This window comes from Vicugna pacos, chromosome X (assembly GCF_048564905.1).
Source record: "Vicugna pacos chromosome X, VicPac4, whole genome shotgun sequence".
In the NCBI taxonomy this organism is placed as follows: Eukaryota; Metazoa; Chordata; class Mammalia; order Artiodactyla; family Camelidae; genus Vicugna; species Vicugna pacos.
Window position 1 is genome coordinate 16949250 of NC_133023.1, and position 13659 is coordinate 16962908.

The following is a 13659-nucleotide window of genomic DNA, read 5'->3' on the forward strand; positions in this document are numbered from 1 at the left end:
TCCCCAGGGTTGGATTGGGATGGGCAGGGATTGACGGTTAATTACAGTGGCACTGTCTGAAGTACAGAAGACTGCTTTGAGATAGCTGGTTAAAACAATAGCAATAAAAGTAGCTACTAATTTTGAGCGCTTACCACATGTTAGGTGCTGTTCTAAACACTGCCCAAACTGGATTTAGTCAAGTCTCAGAACAGTCACATGACATATCTGGTAGTATTTACATTTAGGAGATGAGAAAAGGGAAGCTCAGGGAGATTCTGTACCTTGCCCATGGTTTTGCCACCAGTTAGTGGGGGAAATAAGATTCAGACCTGAATATTTCCAATTCTGAAACTCAAGCTATTACCTACTAGGTTATACTATGTTTCTGCTGGAAGAATTCAGCACTTTGGTGTGTGATCTCATCGGGACCTCTCTCAGATGCTCAGAACAATGCCTATCACATTATTATAATTATCATCATCATTTACTCCACATATCTGTAAGCACCTAGAGTTATGACTCTCTAATATTCCATCTTGATATGTCTAGCACCTAGCACAGTATTTCTTAATAAAATAGTTCATGGGTGAATGAATGAGGAGCATTTTCTGGGGAATATGGGCTAGACCTGGCTGAAGGAGGGGTAAGACTCACTGCTCTTTCCACATCACCATGTAAAGGAAGGAGGGGAATGGCTCAAGAAAACTTCAGAAGGAAGGCACTGCACATCCTGAAATACATCACGAGTCCTTCTCAAAAATTTCTAACCATGGTAAGAAAATTTCTACCCCAAAATCATGCAGCTGGAAGCTATTCTCTGTATTAATTACCGTATGTTATTTATTCTTATATCTACAACTCTTCTGCTGATTAAACAGAATTCCAGAAGATGAAAATAAACTTGTCATAATAAAGAATGCTGTAGTCAGTTTGATACTGGAATTACAAACTATTTCCAACTCTATTTTACCTCACAGTAATCTGCATATGCAACCAGAGTATAGTAGCCTGATCAATTATATTTTTATACAAAGAAAACTTTCAGTTTAAAAACTTATTTCCAAATGTCACCATTATAATTTTACATATTCAATATGAGTCTCATTATTTTCTTGTGTACTGGTGAAAAATAAGAAACAATTACATATAATATATTTAAATAAATTCACTAATTTACATAGACGGTTAAGGGATATATAAACCAATATGCCAAATCCTCTTTAACTGATTCTATAACTGATATACACCTGGTTCAATAAAAGCTTATTTTCTATGAAAACGATTCAAATCATATTTGAACCATTCATTTTAGAGACAGCACACTTATTTAATATGTTTCCTAGCTCCTGCAAATTGCTTCTAATATCATTGCTGGAAAATAACCATCAGTATCTTCTCTCCAGGAGCTCAATGTAAATTAGTAATTAAAAAAAGAACATAAAAATAAGAATACTATAAAATAAGCAGAGATTATAGGGAAAAAGATAAACCTTGTAGTCACAACTATGGAAAATACTCTTTTTTTCAAATCTACTCTCCCCAGTTGAATAGAATATGAATAAATACTCTGTAGTACTCACTTATGTCCCCAGAACAAATTCTTGAATTGTAACATATATACATATATATGACTCTTAAATAAAATGGTCATTATTTGAAGCATATTTTATATAAAAAATAATATTCTTGACTTTCTTCAAATGGTAAAGGAGTCTCTCTATATTCTGAATTGCAAACAGTATTACACTGCCCAATACTACTTTTAATATGTTTTAATAATAGACAGTAAATCTATTGTATGCAATAAAATCTAAGCACCACCAAGAAAAATTAAGCATATTTGCAAGGATTAAAAATCCATTATATATAATTTTCATAGTTATTAAGAATATCTCGTAGTTTATTTTTGTTTTAAGCAACATGAAAAATTTGTGCAATGTTTCCATTAGCATTTTCCTGCTAGAGTTACTGCATCTAATCTTGAGATGAATTTTTTTTTTAAAACATACCAAGCTAATCCCATACTCTTTTTGTTGTAGTGGTTGGTTTTTACAAATAGCCTTAATAAAAAAAATTCACCTGAAGAGTGACTCACCCAGGCACAATCAACTAAAATACTGCAGAGAACACAGCGTGTAATGGCCAAAACAAAGCTAAATTGAGGACAGTGACTTCTGATTAGACAGGAACAAATGGCTGAAGCTAGATCCAGCAGCACATATTTTATTAGGAAAAGCAAACAAACATGGGGTATGTCTTTTTTGTCCTTTTATGATTAATACATTTTAAGTGAATTTGAACAAAGTGAAAAAAAAACACTGAGTGAAAAAAATTATTTTCTGTGGTGGTATATGGAGCACTCAAGGCAGGTGGCTTCATGCCTGTTCTAGGCTCTGAATCAAATGAAAAGCACATAGTGGCTGGATACTGAAAAATGATGCTGTGTGGAACTGCAGGATAATGCAGATCACAAACTGATCACCCTCAATCAAATTCTCAGATTCTTTACATTAACATGTGTTTTAATCTGGATTCCCACTGACATCCCTTACTCCCTTTCTCAACCAAAACAATAAAAAAGCCATAGCCTGCTTCCTGATGATTTTCTCATTTTAATATTTATTAGCAGTATCAGCTAGTCCCCCAATTATCCAATCTAAGACTTACATCATCTTAGACTTCCCTCAAATCCTTTCAGTCACTACAGCCTAACACTTTTCCTTAAGAGATTTATGGCAATAGAGATTAGTGCTTAACTTGATGAGCTTTGGAGGTAGACATGCATCATATGAAACCAGGCTAAATCACTCAGTAACACTGTGACCTTGCTAGACATCATTACCGAACATCAACTTTCTCATCTGGAGACTTGAGATGACAATACCCATGGCACAGGACTGTTGCAAGGGTTAAATGAAATGCTGTTTGCCCTACAGTGCAGAGCCCGGGGCAAAGAAAATATTCAGTGATAAACATACTAAAGATACACACACTCCTTTCCTCCCAATCTGCTCCTAGCTTCTACACCACAAACACACACACACACACACACACACACACACATGCATACACACGTGGATAGCCTTTGGTACTGCACTATTACTGTCTGTAGTGGGTTAAATAGTGAGCCCTCCAAATTAATGTCCACCCAGTACCTATGAATATGACCTTATTTGGAAATAGAGGTTTTGCAGATTAATTAGCTTAAATTATGATGAGGCCATAATGGATTAGGAAGGGTCCAATATGACTGGTGTCCTTATAAGAAGAATAAATTTTGAATATGGAGACATAAAGAGGAGAACATCATGTATGGAGGCCAAGATTGGAATGCTGTATCTACAAGCCAAGGAGCATCAAGGATTGCTAGAAACCACCAGAAACTAGGAGAAAGGTATGGAACAGATGCTCCCCTAGAGCCCTCAGAGGGAGCCCAGTGCTACCAAAAACTTCATTTTAGACTTTTACCCTCCAGAACTGTGAGAGAATAATTTTGTTGTTTTATGCCACTCACTCTGTAGTATTTTATTATAACATCCCTAGAAACTAATGCATTCTCCTTTCAGTTAATCAATATAACTTAATCTCCTGTTTACCTCTGCCTGCCCTTCCAATTTTCTTTATCTGATCAGAATAGTAGCATAAAGGGATGCGGGGAGGAAGATAAGAGAAAAGGGAATAGATGTGATACAGGTTAGTGTACCTTTCATCCTGTGAGTATGCAGCAGTTACAAATCAAACACTGAAGGATGTGGGGAGATAGGAAAGCTCTGCTACTCGTGCATGCTGCGAACACTGCCCTTCTTCAACACACTCTGCATTTTCAGCTTGTACCACTATGGGGAATTGTGCCAAGGAAAATAATTCCACTTCATTTCACTGAAGTTAGGCTAGTATATTCTAATCTAGACACCTGGAATTAGATTTTTTCCTTCTACTGCCTGATACTTGACTGAGACTAACTAGCCAATGATCCAAGGAAATTGCACCCACTCTTGGCAAAATAATGACTGGGGTAGATAAGTGAGTGCCTTCCAAAATCTGTCATGCTTTACAACATAGAAAAAAATGATATTACTGTACCACACTCCCATATATTGCCAGACTGTTTTCCAAAGTGTCCACACCATTTTACATTCCTACCAGTGATGTGTGGGGGTTCCAGTTTCTCCACATCCTCACCAACAATTGCTATTGTCTGTTCTGATTATAGTAATCCTAATGGGTGTGAAGTGGTATCCATTGTAGTCTTGATTTGTATCTCTCTGAGGATTACTGATGGTGAGAATATTTTCATGTATTTATTGGCCATTTGTGTATCTTTTTTTGAGAAATATCTTTTGAAATCCCTTGACCATTTATAAATCAGATTGTCTTTTTACTATTGAGTTGTAAGAATACTATATATATATATATATATTCTCAATAAAATCTCTTATCAGAGATATTACTTTCAAATATTTTCTCTCATTCTGTGGGTTGTTTTTTCACTTGTTTGATAGTATCATTTGCAACAAATAAGTTTTTCAAGCTGTAAAAGTTAACTATTTTTTTTTCCTTTTGTCACTTGCACATTTGTGGCTATATCTAAAAAACTACAGATTAAGCCGAGAAAATGTCTTCTTTTCAGAGTTTTATAGTGTAATCTCTTATATTTAGTACTATGATCCATTCTGAGTTAACTTTTGAGTATGGTGTCAGGTGAGAGTCCAAATTCATTCTTTTGTGTGTGGGTATTTAGCTGTGCCAAGCATCATTTGTTGAAAAGACTAGTCTTTACCCATTTTATTTTCTTGGTATCCTTGTCAAACATAATTAATTGAATATAAACGTAAGAGCTCATTCATATACTCTCAACTTTATTGTATTGATTTATATGTCTACCCTGACACTAGTACTATACTATCTTGATTACTATAGCTTTGTAATCTTTAAAATTAGGAAATGTGAGTCCTCTAACTTTCATCTTTTTCAATATTGTTTGGGCTACTCTGTGGGTTTTTAATAAATGCTCTTTCTCATGCTGAAGGAGTTATCTTCTATTTCTAGTTGGTTGAGTGTTTCAGTCAGGAAAATATGTTGAATTTTATCAACGCTTCCTTAGCATCTTTTCAGATGATTATGATTTTATCTTTTATTCCATTAATATGATATATTAATTTTGGGATGTTAAGCTAGTTTTGTATTCCTGGGATAAATCCCATTTGGTCATGGTATATAATCCTTTTTATATGTTACTTGATTAGGTTTGCTAATACTGTGTTGAGGATTTTTGCATCTATATTCATAAGACTTACTAGTCTTTAGTTTTCTTTCCTTGTGATGTTTTCTCTTGTTTGGGTATAAGGGTAGTTCTGAATTCACAGGACAGTCACTCATCTGATATTTTTGGAAAAGTTTATGAAAAATTGGTATTAAGTCCTTTTTGAATTTTTGGAAGAATTACTTACTTATAAAAGACCAGGAGAATTTGGGGCCTAATTATACTATTTATGGAGACTTACTTAGAATGTCAAAACATTCTTTTAGCCAGTGTATACTCATCATTATAAATGTATTTATATTTAATTATATATTTTGAAAAAATACCAAGAACAAAGCTTGGCTTTTATGTGTCTTCTTCAAATGAGAGAATAACAATATTTCATGGACTATTTTGGCACACAGAACAACAATTTACTATGTTTAGCCCGACTCTGAAGGTAAGAAAAAATCAGTGACAGGCGTAAGAAGTGCGCTGACACGGAACAAGGGTATTATTCCACATGCTGTATTTCTGGTAGAAGATAATAAAAAGGAATATATAATAATCACCAAATTTATTTAGCCACGAAAAGAAATAAGTAAAATGAAAGTACTTTAATAGTGAAACCATCCAATCTAACAGCATCTGATATTGTAGTATATTTTACTTGATTATACTGAGTACATGTTCACCCTTATTTTCTTTTGAGGCTCCAACTTCAGTCGTCTCAGAGTTGACCCTACCCTTTCAAACCAGGGATGAGACAATGATCCAAACATAGCCAATTAGAGCACTAAAACCTACCTACAGAGATTATTGTACTTAAATACCTACATTGTGTCCTATATTGGACCAGTAAGAGCTCTCTTTTATTTTGGCTAGGACTATTTGGGAAAATGAAGAGACTGATGGCTGAAAGACTTATCTGAATGTTATTATCTTTGGTACTAACTTCGCATGGGAAAAGCATGCCTGAGAATGAAGCAAATATAGAGGATGAATACAGAGGTAAGGGCTGAAAAGGGTCAGATATGTGATAACACTGATCAAACCCTGGATTGAGCCATATCTGAAACTAGCTGATCTTAGGATGCTCCAAATTATGTTATCTAATAAATTCTCCACTTGGCTCAAGTATTTTGGAGTTGAGCTTCTGTCACTGCAGCAAAAAGTTATCATAAATGTATGAATATAGAATTTTAAAGCCAGAACAAGATTTTCTCCGCTTATTTATAATCATGTGTAAATGACCATTAAATTACTGAGGATTAGATAGTCAAAGTATTTGAAAAAATATCCTATGTAAATCTGAAGATGAAGATTAAAGAATAGTGTTACAGTGTTACAGGGTTTAAAAGTACTATTAGGAACAGAAATTAAAATATAATTATATTATTTTAACTGATTATACAGTGCTACTTAGTTTCAATTTTAGGCCACAAAAATCAAATTTTTAATATTACACAAATGGAATATGAATTACATAACTGAGGCAAAATTATCTCAATTCTGTAAGAAAGCAAAAATAATGAGTTCATTTATTTAAATTTGTAAATCACAAAATTGATTGTTTTAACAAAGAATTAAGAAGAAACATGATAAATTGCAACACACTGCTAAGGAAATGGTAATTATAGATGTGCCTGGTACAGAGATAGAGTGAAAAGATTAAAGGGATTACTTTTTGAAGTTCTACTTTTAAACATTACTTAATTTAAAACTTTCCTACAAAGAAAGTTTAGGTATAGGTAGGTTCATTAGGAAAAGGGAATGTTACAGAGCGTTCCATTTTTATGGCCTTTTGCCTAAGGACAGGTCCGGGCACAATGCTGGGTATCCAAAACTCAGATAAAATGCCACAGTTTACTGCTTAATAAATTCAAGGACAGAGTTTTTGGAAACCACAGCAGGAGAAAAGTCAAAGTTAAAATCTGAGAAAATAGAGAGCCACCAAAGGGAAGGTCCAGATTTTGCATATAATTTCTGCACAAATATTTGGTTGATTCTTGACTCACATGTACTATCCATGTGCAAGGCAGACTCTAAGCAGCACAGCTAAGGCTGAAAGAAATGACAAATTTCATCTTCTGCCTACCACAGAGGAGACAGAATTTGAAATCTGAGTTCAACCAAGTCTACTTCCTGCTTAAAGCAAAAAAGTCAATGCTATTCCAGGGAACATGATAGAATACAAAGTTTATGAAATGTATCAATAAAATTTCCATGATGCAAGTCAACATTATAAGACTTAAGAAAATACAGCAGGGGGAGGGTATAGCTCAGTGGTTAGCACACATGCTTAGCAAGTACAAGGTCCTGGGTTTAATCACTAGTACCTCCATTAAAAAGTAACTTAATAAAAACTTAATAAATAAATAAATCTAATTACCCCTATAGAAAATACAGCAGATCCTATAACTATATTCAATGAAGTAAATGGAAATATGCTCATAATAAATAGCACAAAAGGAAATTTCAACAAAGAAATAAAAACTACTTAAAACCAGAAACAAATGGAGATTCTAGAACTAAAAATTATAATATCTGAGCTAGAAAATTCACTTAATAGATTAGAGGTGACAGAGAAGGAGTAAGTAAATTCAGAGACAGATGTATAGGAATTCTCTAGTATCACTGGCTATCTGAACAATCATACAGCAAATCTAATTTATGTGGATGTGGAGGCCTAGGGGGACAGGAAAGAAAGAATGGTACAAAAAATATGTGAAAGGATTTTAAGAAATATGTGACACTAAATTCTTTTTTCTAAATTTGTTTTAGCTATTCTAGTTCTTTTGACTTTCCACATAAAGTTTAGAATTATCTTGTCTATATCTACAAAAAACCTTTCTAGGATTTTGATAGAAATTGCATTAAAGCTGTATATAAACTTGGAGACAACTGACTTTACTATGTTGATCTTCTGATCTATCAAAGTGGTTTACCTCTACATCTATGCAGCTCTTCTTTGATTTTTTTTCATCAGAGTTGTGTAGATTTCATTATACAAATCTTGTATATTTATTGCTAGATCTATACATAAATATTTCATTTTTGAATGAATGTAAATGGTATTGTTTTAAATTTTAGTTTCTACATGTTCGTTGCTCATCCATTGAAATACAGCTAACTGATTTTTGTGTGCTGATCTTGTGACCTTGCTGAAGTGACTTATTCTAACAGTTCCTTCTTTTTCTTTTCCTTTTTTTCTTTTTTGGAGATTCCTTGGGTTTTTCTACATAGACAATCCTATCACTTACAAGTAGGGACTGTTTTACTTATTTCCCAACTGCATGCCTTTAAATTTCATTTTCTTGTCTCATTTTACTCTCTAGGATTTCCTGTACTATGCTGAATAAAAACAGTGATAGGGGACATCTGTTTCTTGCTTCCTTCTTAGGGGGAAAATGTTCAGTCTTTTGCCATTAAGTATGATATTAGGTTTAGTTTTAGGTAGATGCTCTTTATCACCTTGAGAGAATTCCATTCTATTGTTAGTTTGCTGAGATTTTTTATATCATGAATGAGTGTTGAATTTTGTCATATTATTGCTCTGCATCTTTTGGTATGATCATATGATTTTTTTAGTTTGTTAATATGTAGGTGACATTGGTTGATTTTTGAATACTGAACCAGTGTAGCATTCCTGAAATAAACCTCATTTGGTCACTGTACATATTTTCAAATATACTGCTGGATTTCATTTGCTAATAAATATTGAAAAGTTTTAGATCTATGGTCATGAGAAATGCTGGTCATTGATTTTTGTTTTTGCTTTTGACTCCTGTCTTGTTTTGGAATCAGGGTAATGCTGGCCTCACAAAGTGAAATGGTGGTATTTCCTCCGCTTCTATTTTCTGGAAGGGATTGTGTCAAATTGGTATTAATTCTTCTTTAAATGTTTGGTAGAACTCCCCAGTAAAAGTGTATGAGGATAAAGGTATCTTTTTCAGGAGGTTTTAAACTATGAATTAATTTTCTTTATTAGTTATTAGACTACTCAAATTTATTTCATCCTAAGTTGAGTGTTGGTTGGTGTCTATTTTAAGGTCAGAAATTTTTACTACCTTTGTACTTTCTTTTATGGCTTTGATCTATTATTGTTTCTACATTTTCACCTGTAAATTTCAGTAATTTAGGCTCTCCTAGAAAACATATTGATCCAATCCCTTCTGCTTTCCATTTTTCAGCTTTCTCCAAATTTTCTTGTCCACTGATGATCATTTGAGTTATAAGTGTGTGTGTGCATATATGGATATGCACATGTTTATATATATCATATATAGATGTATATATTCAGTGGCATATATTTTTATATACTTTGTTTCAGTGCTTGGGATTTTTTAATGAGTAGAAAGGTAGCTTAATTAGCCCAGTGTGCTATTTGATTAAATACCCCCTATACTTATTGTTTTGTCAGTATCACAGTCCTACCTCTTTCTCTCTGGTGAAATGTATGTCCTAAGGGCAACCCTAACTATTGCCTCTTTTTTGAAGACCTTTCTGATTTCCCTGGTAGTTTACTGCTCCCTTATTATTTTGACACCATAATTATTATCATCATTATTATTATATTTTTCACACTGAAATATAATGATGCTTTTCCCATGTTGATGTCCTCATTAGGCTTTGAACCCCTTGTACTAGAGATCATGCAATTTCCAGTTTTTAATTCCTAAGTATAGTTCTTTGAAGATACCAAGGAACTAGTCAATGCATTTATTATGCTATGCATAAATGATATATTTCTTTCATATAATTTTTCGTAATGTTTCACAGAAGTGTTCTGTCATATAACTATATAAATGGATGCATTTTAATATTATTTCACAGGTTATACTTAGCCAATTCATTAAATTTTATTCCTTTCTTAACTTATGCTGAATAACTGTAATCAGGAAAGTAATTTCTATTAAAACAATTGTCTCTCTGAAATGTGGATTATTTTCTTGTTCAAGTAGTACAAGGGTTTCATAACCATTATAAAGATTTTAATAAACTGCCAAAGATACTTATACAGTAATAGCATTATGAATGGAATTCAGTATATGCATTTGATTTCTCCAAGGACCATATGCTCTCATTTATGACTAGACCTGGCCCAGTCATTGGGTAATTAGGCATTTGCTTAGTTGGTTCAGAGTGCTCTGAAATCCTAGGACTCAGGTACTTTTCTAATATAGGAATTAGCCTCTATGGTCATTTTCTTAATTGTATATTCTATTATCCCTAATGTTTAGTTCTACCTGGAGCATTTCATCTCATTATATTTGATGGTCATCATGTATGAAAATAAAGCAAATTAAACATAAACTTGACTAACTGGTAGGAAACTAGATCTGGATTTCTGAAAAGATAGGAAAATAGTCAAATATTCTTATGGTGCTGATTTTAATGAGGCTAACAAAGTGAGAGCAATCAGGCTTTAGGCCCTTGCATTAACAGATATTTTTAAATAAAACATGTAAATGGTATTAGTAATGTGCTTGAAAAAAATTGATGTCTTCAGCAGGTTAAAAGATGCTCCTTGTAAACTTTTAATAATATTTATTTATTTAACACATTTTTATCATTAAAGAAAATTTAAACAGTCTAGGCAAGCTTTCATTTAAATTGTCAAAAATATGACTTCGAGGAGTTAAAAAGATAAATATTCAGTGCATTTTAGTATGCTTGTGTCTATTAAAAATAATAATAATTTATCTCCACCTTTATCTGTTTTAAACATGTATAGACTGTAGTAAACTGAGATAATGAAACTAACATCACAGGAATGCTTAGAATAGCAGGTAAAATCAATACTTCCAATAAATTTTAAATTAACAAGGCTCTAATAAAATGAAAACCTGCCTAGCCTAAGAACCTGGTAAAATAGTTTTTCAGAGCATTCACATTAGACTGCTGTTAAAGTCTTTAATTCTGTTAATATTTACAGCTACTGAAGCATAAAGCATCCCAATGAATAAAACAGCACTGTTTGGCTCCCCAGTCACCTTCAACAAGAAAACAAATCAGTCCAACCTAATAGACATTAGTAGTTTTCTGTTTTGTAAACATAATATGGAAACCTTTTATTAGGTTAGTTCTAATTGACATTTATGCTTTTAATTCCCCCAGAGAAACTCTTTTGTTATAATATTATGAAATGCTGCAGGGTCTAGCAGTATGGTGGAATTAGAAAATACTTTAAAGACTAATTGGGTTTGAATGTTGCAGGTTTGGTAATTTACTCAGTGGGAACCTATGGCCACATTAGTTGACCTTGAAACTTGGTTTATTCACTTGTGAAATGGGGTTGTAAAAATACCTGACTTTATTGGATTATGGTGAGCATTAAGTGGGAAAACATTTCATTTGTGGTGGATACATTTCTCATTTAATGACTGCCTAAGCTTGGCAAGAGTAGAGCAGGAATGGAGGAGAGAAAATTAAAACTGAGTTAGGTATTGGCTTGTTTGTAGGACCCTCCCTGCTTCAGACTCATACGTTAAAAAAATTAGAAGAACAATGTTCAGTTTTTAACACAATGCTTTGACTCTAAGATGCCAGGAATTATAAAATATTTCCCAATTTTAGAGAAGTCAAAATGTGATAAAATGTGCATTTTGGAATTGATGATTTTTGGTAATACAGCAGTCCCCCCATTATCCATAGGGTATATGTTCCAAGACCCTCCCCCAGTAGATACCTGAAACCACAGATAGTACTGAACCATATATATATATATATATATATTCCTACATATATACATACCTGTAATAAAGTTTAATTCATAAATTAGGCATAGTAAGGGATTAACAACAATAAATAAATAGTACAATTACTAACAATAAACTATAACAATATACTCTAAGTGTTAGAGAGTGCTATAATAAAAGTTTGTACATATGATCTATCTCTCTGTCAAAAATCTAATTGTAAGAATTTAATGCCATTTCCATCCTAAGCACTTACCCTACACTATGGCCATAACTTTTGCAGTTAGAGGTGTGACAGCAAAACTAGTACAAATTACTTTTTATTTCTTCACATTTTCATAGATAGAAGATTTGTTCTTACTATAGATCTTAGCAAGCTCCTCATATGATTTTTTTCTTTCCTTATTAAGTTGAGAACTTTCACCTTTTCATTTAAAGGGAGAACTTTACTTCTTCTCTTTGGCATATCCAAATTGCCAGCATCAGATCTCTTGCACCTTGGGGCCACTTTAAAGTAAAATTAGGGTTACCTGAATACAAGCACCATGGTATTCATACCAGTATCACAACAGTATGGCAATTGAGATAACTACTAAGTGACTAACAGGTGGGATACACTGGACAAAGGGATGATTCACATCTTGGGTACAACTGAGCAGGAAGGCACATGATTTCATTACATTACTCAGAATGGCACGCAATTTAAAACTTATGAATGTTTATTTCTGAAATTTTCCATTTAATATTTTAGACTCTGATTGACCATGGGTAACTGAAGCTGACAGTGAAACCATGGATAAGGGAGGACTATTATAGTTAATATACCTTGAGTGCTTACACTATACTAGGTACTATGCTAAAGGTTGCACATATACTAACTTATTTATCCTGCATCAAAAAATCAAGTAACTACTACTGTTATCTCTATTTTGTGGAGATTAAGTAACTCCTCAGCTAGTACAAACAGCTTAGCCATAACTGAGGAGGAGCCCTGGGTAGTGAATCTACCTACACCAATCCACAGCTGCTCCGGGGAGAAACACACATGAGATTCCTTCACTTAGGAGTCAAGAGTGGGAGAAGTGAAGAAAGGGGTGATGAGAGATAGAAATTGGTATCATTTCTATGTTTTCCACCATGCTCAAGTGCCTGTTAAATGGCCTACTTATTTATTGGTGAGGCCTATTGTTAGAGAGTGCTGAAATAAGTGTAACCTTATAAGTGAGTTAGGGGAATTGATACGAGAATAAAGTATTAAAATTGTTCAAGTGAAGCCATTCTGGAAAAAAAAAAACCAACAACAACAAACCTCACTGAGAGGCGGTTGCAAAATCTCTGGTAATCACTGATTAGTTTACTGTCTCTATAGTTTTGTCTTTCCCAGAATGTCATATAAATGGAATCAGACAGTATGTAGCCTTTTCAGATTATCTTCTTTCACTCAGCAATATGCAATTAAGGATCATCCATGTCTTTGTTTGGCTTGATGGCTCATTCCTTTTTATCACTGAATATTATTGAATTGTATGAATAAACCATGGTTTGTTTATCCATTCACCTGTTGAAGGGTATCTTGGTTGCTTTCGGCTTTGGGTGATTATGAATAAAGCTGCTATAAATATTTATGTGCAGGTTTTTGTGTGGATAAAAATTTTTACATCAGTTGGGTAAATATCTGGAGGTATGGTTGTTAAATTGCATCATAAGATTATGTTTAGCTTTGCATTGGTTTCC